At 46.7% G+C, this 18,293-nt stretch overlaps 1 protein-coding gene across 4 annotated transcripts in view; it reads right to left on the bottom strand.

The window, feature by feature from the left end:
* The window catches only part of LOC122940144 (alpha-2-macroglobulin-like), a 145,084-nt gene that overhangs the window by 66,159 nt on the left and 60,632 nt on the right, over window positions 1–18,293 (bottom strand). The gene's annotated exons all lie outside the window — the stretch shown is intronic.

The following is an 18,293-nucleotide window of genomic DNA, read 5'->3' as shown; positions in this document are numbered from 1 at the left end:
GGCCCCGGCACCCAGGCAGAGGAGAGAGGTCCCGTAACAGAGAATCTGTCTTCATGTCAGCAGAGAATTAGTCTGCATGTCATAGCAGAGAATGAGGCTTCACGTCAGCCACCACTGCAACAGTCCATTGGCATATATTTAGGCCCAGCACCCAGGCAGAGGAGGGAGGTCCCGTAACAGAGAATCTGTCTTCATGTCAGCAGAGAATTAGTCTGCATGTCATAGCAGAGAATCAGGCTTCACGTCAGCCACCACTGCAACAGTCCATTGGCATATATTTAGGCCCAGCACACACACAGGCAGAGGAGAGAGGTCCCGTAACAGAGAATCTGGCTTCATGTCAGCAGAGAATCAGTCTGCATGTCATAGCAGAGAATGAGGCTTCACGTCAGCCACCACTGCAACAGTCCATTGGCATATATTTAGGCCCAGCACACACACAGGCAGAGGAGAGAGGTCCCGTAACAGAGAATCTGGCTTCATGTCAGCAGAGAATCAGTCTGCATGTCATAGCAGAGAATGAGGCTTCACGTCAGCCACCACTGCAACAGTCCATTGGCATATATTTAGGCCCAGCACCCAGGCAGAGGAGGGAGGTCCCGTAACAGAGAATCTGTCTTCATGTCAGCAGAGAATTAGTCTGCATGTCATAGCAGAGAATGAGGCTTCACGTCAGCCACCACTGCAACAGTCCATTGGCATATATTTAGGCCCAGCACACACACAGGCAGAGGAGAGAGGTCCCGTAACAGAGAATCTGGCTTCATGTCAGCAGAGAATCAGTCTGCATGTCATAGCAGAGAATGAGGCTTCACGTCAGCCACCACTGCAACAGTCCATTGGCATATATTTAGGCCCAGCACACACACAGGCAGAGGAGAGAGGTCCCGTAACAGAGAATCTGGCTTCATGTCAGCAGAGAATCAGTCTGCATGTCATAGCAGAGAATGAGGCTTCACGTCAGCCACCACTGCAACAGTCCATTGGCATATATTTAGGCCCAGCACCCAGGCAGAGGAGGGAGGTCCCGTAACAGAGAATCTGTCTTCATGTCAGCAGAGAATTAGTCTGCATGTCATAGCAGAGAATGAGGCTTCACGTCAGCCACCACTGCAACAGTCCATTGGCATATATTTAGGCCCAGCACCCAGGCAGAGGAGGGAGGTCCCGTAACAGAGAATCTGTCTTCATGTCAGCAGAGAATTAGTCTGCATGTCATAGCAGAGAATGAGGCTTCACGTCAGCCACCACTGGAACAGTCCATTCTCAGATATTTAGGCCCCGGCACCCAGGCAGAGGAGAGAGGTCCCGTAACAGAGAATCTGTCTTCATGTCAGCAGAGAATTAGTCTGCATGTCATAGCAGAGAATGAGGCTTCACGTCAGCCACCACTGCAACAGTCCATTGGCATATATTTAGGCCCAGCACCCAGGCAGAGGAGAGAGGTCCCGTAACAGACAATCTGGCTTCATGTCAGCAGAGAATCAGTCTGCATGTCATAGCAGAGAATCAGGCTTCACGTCACCCACCACTGCAACAGTCCATTGTCATAAATTTAGGCCCAGCACTAGTGTTGAGCGGCATGTCCCATATTCGAATTCGCGAAATTTTGTGAATATTCGAAAGAATATTCGTAAAATATTCGCGATTATTCAAATTCGTTATTATTTCGCATATGCGATAATTCGAATTATCGCATAATACATATGCTATGCAAAATTCACATGTGCGCTAATGAAATCGCCTTACGAAGATTCGCAACTCAATTCAATCACTAATGTATGAATGCAATGCCCTTTGCCTCTGTTCTGGGACAAGTGTAGATATTCGCATGTGCGCTAATAAAATCGCCTTACGAAGATTCGCACCTCAATCACTTTCTAGGGAATGTGAGACTTTTGGGAATCAATCGAGATACAGTGGGGGGTGATGACAGTAGTTGACAGAGTACAGATCAATGTAATCTGTAAGGTGGAAAGTAAAATAAAAAATACGAATATTCGTAAATCGAATTTTACGAAGTTCTACGTATTCGCGAATATGGTGCTATACTATATGAATGCACAGGCCTTTGCCTCTCTGTTCTGGGGACAAGTGTAGATATTTGCATTTGCGTTAATAAAATCGCCTTACGAAGATTCGCAGCTCAATTCAATCACTAATGTATGAATGCAAAGCCCTTTGCCTCTGTTCTGGGACAAGTGTAGATATTCGCATGTGCGCTAATAAAATCGCCTTACGAAGATTCGCAACTCAATTCACTAATGTATGAATGCAAAGCCCTTTGCCTCTGTTCTGGGACGTGCCGATATTCGCATGTGCGCTAATAAAATCGCCTTACGAAGATTCGCAGCTCAATTCAATCACTAATGTATGAATGCAAAGCCCTTTGCCTCTGTTCTGGGACAAGTGTAGATATTCGCATGTGCGCTAATAAAATCGCCTTACGAAGATTCGCAACTCAATTCACTAATGTATGAATGCAAAGCCCTTTGCCTCTGTTCTGGGACGTGCCGATATTCGCATGTGCGCTAATAAAATCGCCTTACGAAGATTCGCGCCTCAATCACTTTCTAGGCAATGTGAGTAAGATCTGAGCTGTTGGACCTTTGGGAAACAATCAATTATATGTGTACTGTAATTTTGTGGGGGGGGGGGGGGAAACAAAAAACGAATATTCGTTTTTACGAATATATAGCACTATATTCGAAATATTCGCGAAATCGCGAAGTTGCGATATTCGCGAAAAAAATTTGCTTTTCGAATATTCGCGCTCAACACTACCCAGCACCCAGGCAGAGGAGAGAGGTCCCGTAACAGAGAATCTGGCTTCATGTCAGCAGAGAATCAGTCTTCATATCATAGCAGAGAATCAGGCTTCACGTCACCCACCACTGTAAGAGTCAATTTTCATAAATTTAGGCCCAGAACCCAGGCAGAGGAGAAAGGTCCCGTAACAGACAATCTGGCTTCATGTCAGCAGAGAATCAGTCTTCATATCATAGCAGAGAATCAGGCTTCACGTCACCCACCACTGCAACAGTCAATTGTCATAAATTTAGGCCCAGCACCCAGGCAGAGGAGAGAGCTCCCGTAACAGAGGATCTGGCTTCATGTCAGCAGAGAATCAGTCTGCATGTCATAGCAGAGAATGAGGCTTCACGTCACCCACCACTGCAACAGTCCATTGGCATATATTTAGGCCTAGCACACAGGCAGAGCAGAGAGGTCCCGTAACAGACAATCTGGCTTCATGTCAGCAGAGAATCAGTCTGCATGTCATAGCAGAGAATGAGGCTTCACGTCACCCACCACTGCAACAGTCCATTGGCATATATTTAGGCCTAGCACACAGGCAGAGCAGAGAGGTCCCGTAACAGACAATCTGGCTTCATGTCAGCAGAGAATCAGTCTGCATGTCATAGCAGAGAATGAGGCTTCACGTCACCCACCACTGCAACAGTCCATTGGCATATATTTAGGCCTAGCACACAGGCAGAGCAGAGAGGTCCCGTAACAGACAATCTGGCTTCATGTCAGCAGAGAATCAGTCTGCATGTCATAGCAGAGAATGAGGCTTCACGTCACCCACCACTGCAACAGTCCATTGGCATATATTTAGGCCTAGCACACAGGCAGAGCAGAGAGGTCCCGTAACAGACAATCTGGCTTCATGACAGCAGAGAATTAGTCTGCATGTCATAGCAGAGAATGAGGCTTCACGTCAGCCACCACTGCAACAGTCCATTGGCATATATTTAGGCCCAGCACCCAGGCAGAGGAGAGAGGTCCCGTAACAGACAATCTGGCTTCATGTCAGCAGAGAATTAGTCTGCATGTCATAGCAGAGAATCAGGCTTCACGTCAGCCACCACTGCAACAGTCCATTGTCATAAATTTAGGCCCAGCACCCAGGCAGAGGAGAGAGGTCCCGTAACAGACAATCTGGCTTCATGTCAGCAGAGAATTAGTCTGCATGTCATAGCAGAGAATGAGGCTTCACGTCAGCCACCACTGCAACAGTCCATTGGCATATATTTAGGCCTAGCACACAGGCAGAGCAGAGAGGTCCCGTAACAGACAATCTGGCTTCATGACAGCAGAGAATCAGTCTGCATGTCATAGCAGAGAATCAGGCTTCACGTCAGCCACCACTGCAACAGTCCATTGTCATAAATTTAGGCCCAGAACCCAGGCAGAGGAGAAAGGTCCCGTAACAGACAATCTGGCTTCATGTCAGCAGAGAATCAGTCTTCATATCATAGCAGAGAATCAGGCTTCACGTCACCCACCACTGCAACAGTCAATTTTCATAAATTTAGGCCCAGAACCCAGGCAGAGGAGAAAGGTCCCGTAACAGACAATCTGGCTTCATGTCAGCAGAGAATCAGTCTTCATATCATAGCAGAGAATCAGGCTTCACGTCACCCACCACTGCAACAGTCAATTGTCATAAATTTAGGCCCAGCACCCAGGCAGAGGAGAGAGCTCCCGTAACAGAGGATCTGGCTTCATGTCAGCAGAGAATCAGTCTGCATGTCATAGCAGAGAATGAGGCTTCACGTCACCCACCACTGCAACAGTCCATTGGCATATATTTAGGCCTAGCACACAGGCAGAGGAGAGGTTCATTCAACTTTGGGTAGCCTCGCAATATAATGGTAAAATGAAAATAAAAATAGGATTGAATGAGGAAGTGCCCTGGAGTCCAATAATATATGGTTATGGGGAGGTAGTTAATGTCTAATCTGGACAAGGGACGGACAGGTCCTGTGGGATCCATGCCTGGTTCATTTTTATGAACGTCAGCTTGTCCACATTGGCTGTAGACAGGCGGCTGCGTTTGTCTGTAATGACGCCCCCTGCCGTGCTGAATACACGTTCAGACAAAACGCTGGCTGCCGGGCAGGCCAGCACCTCCAAGGCATAAAAGGCTAGCTCTGGCCACGTGGACAATTTAGAGACCCAGAAGTTGAATGGGGCCGAACCATCAGTCAGTACGTGGAGGGGTGTGCACACGTACTGTTCCACCATGTTAGTGAAATGTTGCCTCCTGCTAACACGTTGCGTATCAGGTGGTGGTGCAGTTAGCTGTGGCGTGTTGACAAAAGTTTTCCACATCTCTGCCATGCTAACCCTGCCCTCAGAGGAGCTGGCCGTGACACAGCTGCCTTGGCGACCTCTTGCTCCTCCTCTGCCTTGGCCTTGGGCTTCCACTTGTTCCCCTGTGACATTTGGGAATGCTCTCAGTAGCGTGTCTACCAACGTGCGCTTGTACTCGCGCATCTTCCTATCACGCTCCAGTGCAGGAAGTAAGGTGGGCACATTGTCTTTGTAGCGTGGATCCAGCAGGGTGGCAACCCAGTAGTCCGCACAGGTTAAAATGTGGGCAACTCTGCTGTCGTTGCGCAGGCACTGCAGCATGTAGTCGCTCATGTGTGCCAGGCTGCCCAGGGATAAGGACAAGCTGTCCTCTGTGGGAGGCGTATCGTCATCGTCCTGCCTTTCCCCCCAGCCACGCACCAGTGATGGACCCGAGCTGCGTTGGGTGCCACCCCGCTGTGACCATGCTTCATCCTCATCCTCCTCCACCTCCTCCTCATCCTCGTCCTCCTCGTCCTCCAGTAGTGGGCCCTGGCTGGCCACATTTGTACCTGGCCTCTGCTGTTGCCAAAAACCTCCCTCTGAGTCACTTCGAAGAGACTGGCCTGAAAGTGCTAAAAATGACCCCTCTTCCTCCTCCTCCTCCTCCTCCTCCTGGGCCACCTCCTCTTCCATCATCGCCCTAAGTGTTTTCTCAAGGAGACATAGAAGTGGTATTGTAACGCTGATAACGGTGTCATCGCCACTGGCCATGTTGGTGGAGTACTCGAAACAGCGCAACAGGGCACACAGGTCTCGCATGGAGGCCCAGTCATTGGTGGTGAAGTGGTGCTGTTCTGTAGTGCGACTGACCCGTGCGTGCTGCAGCTGAAACTCCACTATGGCCTGCTGCTGCTCGCACAGTCTGTCCAGCATGTGCAAGGTGGAGTTCCACCTGGTGGGCACGTCGCATATGAGGCGGTGAGCGGGAAGGCCGAAGTTACGCTGTAGCGCAGACAGGCGAGCAGCAGCAGGATGTGAACGCCGGAAGCGCGAACAGACGGCCCGCACTTTATGCAGCAGCTCTGACATGTCGGGGTAGTTGTGAATGAACTTCTGCACCACCAAATTCAGCACATGCGCCAAGCAAGGGATGTGCGTCAAATTGGCTAGTCCCAGAGCTGCAACGAGATTTCGCCCATTATCACACACCACCAGGCCGGGCTTGAGGCTCACCGGCAGCAACCACTCGTCGGTCTGTTGTTCTATACCCCGCCACAACTCCTGTGCGGTGTGGGGCCTGTCCCCCAAACATATGAGTTTCAGAATGGCCTGCTGACGTTTACCCCGGGCTGTGCTGAAGTTGGTGGTGAAGGTGTGTGGCTGACTGGATGAGCAGGTGGAAGAAGAGGAGGAGGAAGCCGAGAAGGAGGAGGTGGCAACAGGAGGCAAAGAATGTTGCCCTGCGATCCTTGGCGGCGGAAGGACGTGCGCCAAACAGCTCTCCGCCTGGGGCCCAGCTGCCACTACATTTACCCAGTGTGCAGTTAGGGAGATATAGCGTCCCTGGCCGTGCTTACTGGTCCACGTATCTGTGGTTAGGTGGACCTTGCTACAGATGGCGTTGCGCAGTGCACACTTGATTTTATGGGATACTTGGTTGTGCAGGGAAGGCACGGCTCTCTTGGAGAAGTAGTGCCGGCTGGGAACAACATACTGTGGGACAGCAAGCGACATGAGCTGTTTGAAGCTGTCTGTGTCCACCAGCCTAAATGACAGCATTTCATAGGCCAGTAGTTTAGAAATGCTGGCATTCAGGGCCAGGGATCGAGGGTGGCTAGGTGGGAATTTACGCTTTCTATCAAATGTTTGTGAGATGGAGAGCTGAACGCTGGCGTGTGACATGGTTGAGACGCTTGGTGACGGAGGTGGTGGTGGTGGTGGTGTTGGTGGTACATCCCCTGTTTGCTGGGCGGCAGGTGCCAACGTTCCTCCAGAGGCGGAGGAAGAGGCCGAGGCGGCAGCAGCAGAATAGGCCGAGGCGGCAGCAGCAGAAGAGGTAGCAGGGGGAGCCTGAGTGACTTCCTTGGTTTTAAGGTGTTTACTCCACTGCAGTTCATGCTTTGCATGCAGGTGCCTGGTCATGCAGGTTGTGCTCAGGTTCAGAACGTTAATGCCTCGCTTCAGGCTCTGATGGCACAGCGTGCAAACCACTCGGGTCTTGTCGTCAGCACATTGTTTGAAGAAGTGCCATGCCAGGGAACTCCTTGAAGCTGCCTTTGGGGTGCTCGGTCCCAGATGGCGGCGGTCAGTAGCAGGCGGAGTCTCTTGGCGGCGGGTGTTCTGCTTTTGCCCACTGCTCCCTCTTTTGCTACGCTGTTGGCTCGGTCTCACCACTGCCTCTTCCTCCGAACTGTGAAAGTCAGTGGCACGACCTTCATTCCATGTGGGGTCTAGGACCTCATCGTCCCCTGCATCGTCTTCCACCCAGTCTTGATCCCTGACCTCCTGTTCAGTCTGCACACTGCAGAAAGACGCAGCAGTTGGCACCTGTGTTTCGTCATCATCAGAGACATGCTGAGGTGGTATTCCCATGTCCTCATCATCAGGAAACATAAGTGGTTGTGCGTCAGTGCATTCTATGTCTTTCACCGCTGGGGAAGGGCTAGGTGGATGCCCTTGGGAAACCCTGCCAGCGGAGTCTTCAAACAGCATAAGAGACTGCTGCATAACTTGAGGCTGAGACAGTTTCCCTGGTATGCATGGGGGTGATGTGACAGACTGATGGGGTTGGTTTTCAGGCGCCATCTGTGCGCTTTCTGCAGAAGACTGGGTGGGAGATAATGTGAACGTGCTGGATCCACTGTCGGCCACCCAATTGACTAATGCCTGTACCTGCTCAGGCCTTACCATCCTTAGAACGGCATTGGGCCCCACCATATATCGCTGTAAATTCTGGCGGCTACTGGGACCTGAGGTAGTTGGTACACTAGGACGTGTGGATGTGGCAGAACGGCCACGTCCTCTCCCAGCACCAGAGGGTCCACTAACACCACCACGACCATGTCCACGTCCGCGTCCCTTACTAGATGTTTTTCTCATTGTTATGGTTCACCACAACAACAAATATATTATTTGGCCCAATGTATTGTATTCAAATTCAGCGGGATATAAATTTGAGGCCTAGTATTTAGGCGCTGGGTGACCGGTATGGATTTAGTGACAGAATTAGACTTGGAAATGCACAGAAGCGTGTGTGTGTGAAGTTATTCTGAATGACCCAATGTGCACCTTGAATATTATATACCCTTTTAGGGATAGATTTCAAATAGCTCTGATATAGCAGAAACCACTAAATTATGAAATTGCTAAATTGGGAATTGTACTTCAACCCAGAACAAAAAATGTGCTTTGACGGACACTAAATATCTTGCCCAGCAACAACAGTACAGCGGTGGGTAACGAGAGATTTAGAGGGAATTAAATTTGAGGCCTAGTATTTAGGCGCTGGGTCACCGGTATGGATTTAGTGACAGAATTAGACTTGGAAATACACAGTAGCGGGTGTGTGTGAAGTTATTCTGAATGACCCTATGTGCACCTTCAATATTATATACCCTTTTAGGGATAGATTTCAAATAGCTCTGATATAGCAGAAACCACTAAATTATGAAATTGCTAAATTGGGAATTGTACTTCAACCCAGAACAAAAAATGTGCTTTGACGGACACTAAATATCTTGCCCAGCAACAACAGTACAGCGGTGGGTAACGAGAGATTTAGAGGGAATTAAATTTGAGGCCTAGTATTTAGGCGCTGGGTCACCGGTATGGATTTAGTGACAGAATTAGACTTGGAAATGCACAGAAGCGTGTGTGTGAAGTTATTCTGAATGACCCAATGTGCACCTTCAATATTATATACCCTTTTTGGGATAGATTTCAAATAGCTCTGATATAGCAGGAACCACTAAATTATGAAATTGCTAAATTGGGAATTGTACTTCAACCCAGAACAAAAAATGTGCTTTGACGGGCACTAAATAACTTTCCCAGCTACAACAGGACAACGGTAACGAGAGATTTAGAGGGATTTAAATTTGAGGCCTAGTATTTAGGCGCTGGGTGACAGGTATGGGTTTAGTGACAGAATTAGACTTGGAAATACACAGTAGCGGGTGTGTGTGAAGTTATTCTGAATGACCCTATGTGCACCTTCAATATTATATACCCTTTTAGGGATAGATTTCAAATAGCTCTGATATAGCAGAAACCACTAAATTATGAAATTGCTAAATTGGGAATTGTACTTCAACCCAGAACAAAAAATGTGCTTTGACGGACACTAAATATCTTGCCCAGCAACAACAGTACACCGGTGGGTAACGAGAGATTTAGAGGGAATTAAATTTGAGGCCTAGTATTTAGGCGCTGGGTCACCGGTATGGATTTAGTGACAGAATTAGACTTGGAAATACACAGTAGCGGGTGTGTGTGAAGTTATTCTGAATGACCCTATGTGCACCTTCAATATTATATACCCTTTTAGGGATAGATTTCAAATAGCTCTGATATAGCAGAAACCACTAAATTATGAAATTGCTAAATTGGGAATTGTACTTCAACCCAGAACAAAAAATGTGCTTTGACGGACACTAAATATCTTGCCCAGCAACAACAGTACAGCGGTGGGTAACGAGAGATTTAGAGGGAATTAAATTTGAGGCCTAGTATTTAGGCGCTGGGTCACCGGTATGGATTTAGTGACAGAATTAGACTTGGAAATGCACAGAAGCGTGTGTGTGAAGTTATTCTGAATGACCCTATGTGCACCTTCAATATTATATACCCTTTTGGGATAGATTTCAAATAGCTCTGATATAGCAGGAACCACTAAATTATGAAATTGCTAAATTGGGAATTGTACTTCAACCCAGAACAAAAAATGTGCTTTGACGGGCACTAAATAACTTTCCCAGCTACAACAGGACAACGGTAACGAGAGATTTAGAGGGATTTAAATTTGAGGCCTAGTATTTAGGCGCTGGGTGACAGGTATGGGTTTAGTGACAGAATTAGACTTGGAAATACACAGTAGCGGGTGTGTGTGAAGTTATTCTGAATGACCCTATGTGCACCTTCAATATTATATACCCTTTTAGGGATAGATTTCAAATAGCTCTGATATAGCAGAAACCACTAAATTATGAAATTGCTAAATTGGGAATTGTACTTCAACCCAGAACAAAAAATGTGCTTTGACGGACACTAAATATCTTGCCCAGCAACAACAGTACACCGGTGGGTAACGAGAGATTTAGAGGGAATTAAATTTGAGGCCTAGTATTTAGGCGCTGGGTCACCGGTATGGATTTAGTGACAGAATTAGACTTGGAAATACACAGTAGCGGGTGTGTGTGAAGTTATTCTGAATGACCCTATGTGCACCTTCAATATTATATACCCTTTTTGGGATAGATTTCAAATAGCTCTGATATAGCAGGAACCACTAAATTATGAAATTGCTAAATTGGGAATTGTACTTCAACCCAGAACAAAAAATGTGCTTTGACGGGCACTAAATAACTTTCCCAGCTACAACAGGACAACGGTAACGAGAGATTTAGAGGGATTTAAATTTGAGGCCTAGTATTTAGGCGCTGGGTGACAGGTATGGGTTTAGTGACAGAATTAGACTTGGAAATACACAGTAGCGGGTGTGTGTGAAGTTATTCTGAATGACCCTATGTGCACCTTCAATATTATATACCCTTTTTGGGATAGATTTCAAATAGCTCTGATATAGCAGAAACCACTAAATTATGAAATTGCTAAATTGGGAATTGTACTTCAACCCAGAACAAAAAATGTGCTTTGACGGACACTAAATATCTTGCCCAGCAACAACAGTACAGCGGTAACGAGAGATTTAGAGGGATTTAAATTTGAGGCCTAGTATTTAGGCGCTGGGTCACCGGTATGGATTTAGTGACAGAATTAGACTTGGAAATACACAGTAGCGGGTGTGTGTGAAGTTACTCTGAATGACCCTATGTGCACCTTCAATATTATATACCCTTTTTGGGATAGATTTCAAAGAGCTCTGATATAGCAGGAACCACTAAATTATGAAATTGCTAAATTGGGAATTGTATTTCAACCCAGAACAAGAAATGTGCTTGAACGGACACTAAATAACTCGCCCAGCTACAGCACTAGGGACAGATTTAGCTGGATATAAATTTGAGGCCTAGTATTTAGGCGCTGGGTGACAGGTATGGGTTTAGTGACAGAATTAGACTTGGAAATACACAGTAGCGGGTGTGTGTGAAGTTATTCTGAATGACCCTATGTGCACCTTCAATATTATATACCCTTTTAGGGATAGATTTCAAATAGCTCTGATATAGCAGAAACCACTAAATTATGAAATTGCTAAATTGGGAATTGTACTTCAACCCAGAACAAAAAATGTGCTTTGACGGACACTAAATATCTTGCCCAGCAACAACAGTACAGCGGTGGGTAACGAGAGATTTAGAGGGAATTAAATTTGAGGCCTAGTATTTAGGCGCTGGGTCACCGGTATGGATTTAGTGACAGAATTAGACTTGGAAATACACAGTAGCGGGTGTGTGTGAAGTTATTCTGAATGACCCTATGTGCACCTTCAATATTATATACCCTTTTTGGGATAGATTTCAAATAGCTCTGATATAGCAGGAACCACTAAATTATGAAATTGCTAAATTGGGAATTGTACTTCAACCCAGAACAAAAAATGTGCTTTGACGGGCACTAAATAACTTTCCCAGCTACAACAGGACAACGGTAACGAGAGATTTAGAGGGATTTAAATTTGAGGCCTAGTATTTAGGCGCTGGGTGACAGGTATGGGTTTAGTGACAGAATTAGACTTGGAAATACACAGTAGCGGGTGTGTGTGAAGTTATTCTGAATGACCCTATGTGCACCTTCAATATTATATACCCTTTTTGGGATAGATTTCAAATAGCTCTGATATAGCAGAAACCACTAAATTATGAAATTGCTAAATTGGGAATTGTACTTCAACCCAGAACAAAAAATGTGCTTTGACGGACACTAAATATCTTGCCCAGCAACAACAGTACAGCGGTGGGTAACGAGAGATTTAGAGGGAATTAAATTTGAGGCCTAGTATTTAGGCGCTGGGTCACCGGTATGGATTTAGTGACAGAATTAGACTTGGAAATACACAGTAGCGGGTGTGTGTGAAGTTACTCTGAATGACCCTATGTGCACCTTCAATATTATATACCCTTTTTGGGATAGATTTCAAAGAGCTCTGATATAGCAGGAACCACTAAATTATGAAATTGCTAAATTGGGAATTGTATTTCAACCCAGAACAAGAAATGTGCTTGAACGGACACTAAATAACTCGCCCAGCTACAGCACTAGGGACAGATTTAGCTGGATATAAATTTGAGGCCTAGTATTTAGGCGCTGGGTGACCGGTATGGATTTAGTGACAGAATTAGACTGGGATATGGCCAAAAAATGAACAGACTATTGCTGGTTAAATGCACTTGGTGTGACAGCTTCACCCTGATGTAGGCTTTAGCCAAAAAACAACCACACCATTGAGGGTTAAATGCACTTGGTGACAGGCGCAGCTTGCCCCTGATTTTGTATATGGCCAAAAAATGAACAGACTATTGCTGGTTAAATGCACTTGGTGTGACAGCTTCACCCTGATGTAGGCTTTAGCCAAAAAACAACCACACCATTGAGGGTTAAATGCACTTGGTGACAGGCGCAGCTTGCCCCTGATTTTGTATATGGCCAAAAAATGAACAGACTATTGCTGGTTAAATGCACTTGGTGTGACAGCTTCACCCTGATGTAGGCTTTAGCCAAAAAACAACCACACCATTGAGGGTTAAATGCACTTGGTCGCAGCTTGTGCTGGCGCACCACAAGACACAAAATGGCCGCCGATCACCCCAGAAAAATGAGACTGACAAACGGTCTGTGCAGCCTAAAAACAGTGAGCAATTGAGGATCAGCAGCTCAATGATCCACAGCTGCAGATCGATCAGTTAATCAAGTCCTTTGGAGGAGTTAATCTGCCTAATCTCGCCCTACTGTCGCAGCCGCAACCTCTCCCTACGCTAATCAGAGCAGAGTGACGGGCGGCGCTATGTGACTCCAGCTTAAATAGAGGCTGGGTCACATGGTGCTCTGGCCAATCACAGCCATGCCAATAGTAGGCATGGCTGTGATGGCCTCTTGGGGCAAGTAGTATGACGCTTGTTGATTGGCTGCTTTGCAGCCTTTCAAAAAGCGCCAAGAAAGCGTCACAAAAGCGCGAAGAAAGCGACGAACACCGAACCCGAACCCGGACTTTTACGAAAATGTCCGGGTTCGGGTCCGTGTCACGGACACCCCAAAATTCGGTACGAACCCGAACTATACAGTTCGAGTTCGCTCATCCCTATAAGAGACCCAATTATTTATTTAATGAAAATTATAACAATACATACTATTTATTATACAGTAATACTGGGCATTACAATCACAAGTCATTATCGTTGCATAATACATCCCTATAAGTCATGATATGGTCCCAATGTGAGAACTGCAAAATAGAAAGGAAAAAGAAGAAAAAGCATAAACAGAAGAGAAAAAAGGAAAAGGAGTAGAAAATGAGAAAGGGAGTAGGAGGAAGTAGGAAATGGAGAAATGGTAGAAATAGCACTTCTATGGGGGAGGGGGGGGGGGGTGGTCGTCGATTACCATATCTACTCTATATTCCACTTAAACCATTTCTAGCCAACATGACCATTTAAATAGTAGATTTTTCACGGGAAAGACCTCATTCTTAGGGCTCATGCACACGACCGTATGCCCTCAGAGAGCGGGCCATATGTCCCGTAGCGGCATACATCGTGCACACGGGAGCGCATAGCATCAAAGGTTACTATGATACTGTGCGCATCGGGCGGCTGCGGGACTACTGCCCTGCACTCATATAATCATATGAGTGCAGGACAATAGTTCCGCGGGCAGCCCGATGCGCACAGTATCATAGTAACCTATGATGCTGTGCCCTCCCGTGTGCACGATGTATGCCGCTCTGGGACATATGGCCCTCTCACGGACCGTATGTCTCAGAGGGCATAGAGTCGTGTGCATGAGTCCTTAGGCTACATGCACACGACCTTTGTGTGTTTCACGGTCTGCAAATTGCGGATCCTCAAAACACGGATGGCGTCCGTGTGCATTCCGCAATTTGTGGAACGGCACAGACAGCCATTGATATAACTGCCTATTCTTGTCTACAAAACGAACAAGAATTGGACAGGTTATATTTTTTTTGCGGACCACGGAACGAAACCACTCCGTGTGCTGTCCGCATCTTTTGTGGCTCCATTGAAGTGAATGGGTCCGCATCTAAGCCGCAAAATCTGCGGACCAAAACAACGGTCATGTGCATGAGCCCTTATCCATAAATATTTATATCTGATGGTAACTATTAACCTTTTGTATTAATTCTTATTTTGCTGAAATTTTATGGCTTTTCCAGTTTTTAGCTATTAAAATCCTAGCTGCGGTTAATATCTTTTTAATCACCTATATATTTCTAGTAGAACTATTAAACCCAGATCTAACAAGGCTATCTCTGGTGTAGGAGGGCATAAACTCGATATTTATTCAAAAGCATCCAACCAATATCGGGTCAGTCTAGGACATTGCCACCAGACCCAAATTTTGAGAGCGAAAGAATATAATGGAACATGCACGCCAATACTCCTTCCAAACAGAAAAGAATACTGTGTCCCTGTGTTACGCTTTTCTGAATGATATGTGCAAGTCTTCTTCCAAAAGGAAAAAAGAAAAAACAAGTGTCTAAAGGGAAAAAATAACCCTAGTTAGCTGAGTGGTCTTTGTGGGGTTTTGGGGGTACTCTTTCCCATTAGGCCTAGTATGCATGTGTAGTATTGCAGTCCAGCTAACGCTGCTCTGTATTTCTGGGAAAATATATGCAAACTAGCATATCTTACTTCTGCTGGCTTCAGAAAGCCTTAGTGTTCTTTTCTTTTTAGAAGGAAGGCTAATTTGCATACCTTTGGGTATCTGGGAAAGATATTCAAATTAGCTGTTTATCAACAAAAAACAAAGAAGAAAAGAACAGTATGCCTGTCTGTAATGCACTCAGAACATATGCCAATTTGCATATTTGTTTCCCAGAAATGCAGAGCAGCATTGTATGTCAGTATAGGTTGGCACTCTTTCCTATTGGTAGCTCACTATTTATTCAAACAAAGCTTTGGTATTATTACTAGTGATGATCGAGCACCAAAGTATTCAGGGGTTCGGGCCAAACACATTGCTATATTCGTGTGCTTGGCCGAGCACCCGAGTATAATGGAAGTCAATTGGAGACAACCAGGCACCCCCTGCTCTGAAGAGGGTAGGGTGCCTGGTCCATTGGAAAAGGTCAGAAAGTGACAGAAACACCACCGAAATGGATCAGGAACAGCATGGGGACGATGTCTGTAAGCATCTTGGACTCCCAGGTCACTGCTGGGAACCATGTTGTCCGAGTTGTACGCCCTTGAAAAATTATGATTGATAGCCTGCTGGTGACCCTGAAAAAAATTAGGAGCAAGGGCCTGCTGATCTGACCATCTAAAACCTTAGGGGCGAGGGCCTGCTACCGCATTTGTGACTCTAGATAACCTCTGGGCGATTGCACGTCCCCGTGACGGCGACAATCCATTTGGATGTCTGCCCGATCAACTTTCGATGTTCTTTTCTGCGCCTACCATGGTGATCACAAGTAAAGGGGAATGAGGGTTCGATGTCGGAGAGGGAGCTTGAGAAAGGGATACCACATCCAAGGGAGATCTGATTGGCTGTTGTTGCCTTGCCCCTTTTTTTCCTAATTGTGAACCACCCAGAGAGGGTGGGTCAAGTTATTAAAGCACAAGCATCCAAGGAAGGCAGCAGGCGCGCGGCAATTACCCACTCCCGACTCGGGGAGGTAGTGATGATAAATAACAATACAGCACTCCTTGGCGGCCCTGTTTTTGGAATGAGTACACTTTCCGTTAACGGGGTTCTATTGTAGGGCAAGTCTGGTGCCATCAGCCAACTTGCTCCCGGCCTACACAACGTTCACCCAGTGTGCCATCATGGTGAGGATTGTGTTGACCAGACTCTTGGCTACTGAGACTGTATTTGTAGGTGAGGGCCTGCTGCCGCTTTCTTGACTCTAGATAACTTCTAGGCGATCGCATGTTCCCGTGACGGCGACAATCCATTTGGATGTCTGCCCTATCAACTTTGGAGCAATTTTTCAACAAGGACCTTCTGGTATAGCACCGTTTTGTCCTCTTCACTAGAGGAATGAGAGATGAGAAGTTCTCTTTGTAGCAGGGATCGAGAAGGGTGAACAACCAGTAATCTGTGTTCTCTAAAATGCATATAACGCGAGGGTCGCGGGAAAGGCAGCCTAATGAAGTCAGCCATGTGTGCCAGAGTACCAACAGGCAAGACTTTGCTGTCGTCATCAGAAGGTGAGCTGACCCTGTAAAAGATTTTAGGTGAGGGCCTGCAGTTGAGTTGACCATGTAAAACATTATATGCGAGGGCCTGCTGCTGAGCTGACCCTCTAAAACATTAGTGGCTAGGGCCTGCTAGTGAGCTGATGCTCTAAAACAGGGATGCTCAACTTGCAGCCCTCCAGCTGTAGTAAAACTACAACACCCACCATGCACTGCTGTAGGCTGATAGCTGTAGGCTGCCCAGGCATGATGGGAGTTGTAGTTTTAGAACAGCTGGAGGGCCGCAGGTTGAGCATCCCTGCTCTAAAACATTATATGCAAGTGCCTGCTGGTAAGCTGACACTCTAAAATAGAGATGGGACGGGGGATTCGTCGAATCCACGAATCCATCGAATCTTGCTGGATTCGTGGGATTCGTGGACTCGAATCCCGACATCCTTTCCGTGATTCGAATCCGACGAATCCCGCCGAGTAGGGCTGCAGTAGGGCTGCGTCTCACTCACCGCTTCCATGTCCTCCGTGCAGTTGCGCTTATTCATCGTCATCACGCCGGCGGGAGTCCGACGTCACGTAAGTCCCAGTGCATGCTGGGATGAAGACGGTCCCATGTGTCTGCGGCTGCGGCTTCCTCACTAGTGCGGCTAGTGCCATTGCCACATTAGGTAATTTATTAAGTTAAAGTTAAAACAGAGGCACGCCAGGGGGGAATCGGAGTCACTGTAAATTCATTGAATTGATATTGAAATGAAGGAAGATGGAAAGAGAATGGTTAATGGAGGCTGCAGGCCCCACCTTGGCATGTAAAACGTTATGGTTTAGAGAGGGGGTTAATGAACGCACCTCCAAGGTGCTTTCATTAACCCCTACAAACCAATAACTTTATACATGCCTAATGCCAAGGTGCTTCCATTAACCCCTCCAAACCCAATGGGCATGTATAAAGTTTGGGGGGTTAATGGAAGCACCTTGGCATTAGGCTGGCATGTATAAAGTTATTGGTTTGGAGGGGTTAATGGAAACACCTTGGCAATGGGCATGTATAAAGTTATTGGTTGGAGGGGTTAATGGATGCACCTTGGCAATGGGCATGTATAAAGTTATTAACCCCTTCAAACCAATAACTTTATACATGCCTAATGCCAAGGTGTTTCCATTAACCCCTCCAAACCAATAACTTTATACATGCCTAATGCCAAGGTGTTTCCATTAACCCCTTCAAACCAATAACTTTATACATGCCTAATTTCGTACGTTCTTTTAAGGAGGTTTTTCCAATTATTAGATTACTCGATGAATCGAGAAATTATAATCGATAGAATACTCGATTACTAAAATATTCATTTACTGCAGCCCTACCGCCGAGCCTGCGACGTCATCACGTCCCAGCGCCTCGTGAGAGCAGTGTCTGACGCTCGCCGCCAGAGAGACGAGACACCAGCAAGCCCCGGACTTCCTGCACTGCTGGAGCCTGCCTCAGCCTCACTGAGCACCCCAGCCACACATACGAAGGTACTACAGCCTGGAGCGGGAGCACTTCATGTTGGTGGAGTGTGGCCCGTAGTCCGCCTGCAGGTTCAGAGTCTTCACCGGCACATTGGGACACTGTACAGCACATGGGGGCACTGTACAGCACATGGGGGCACTGTATGGCACATG

The sequence above is a fragment of the Bufo gargarizans genome, chromosome 6 (assembly GCF_014858855.1).
Source record: "Bufo gargarizans isolate SCDJY-AF-19 chromosome 6, ASM1485885v1, whole genome shotgun sequence".
Taxonomy (NCBI): domain Eukaryota; kingdom Metazoa; phylum Chordata; class Amphibia; order Anura; family Bufonidae; genus Bufo; species Bufo gargarizans.
The sequence above is the reverse complement of the archived record's forward strand: the minus strand, read 5'-3'. Positions and strand labels throughout refer to the sequence as shown.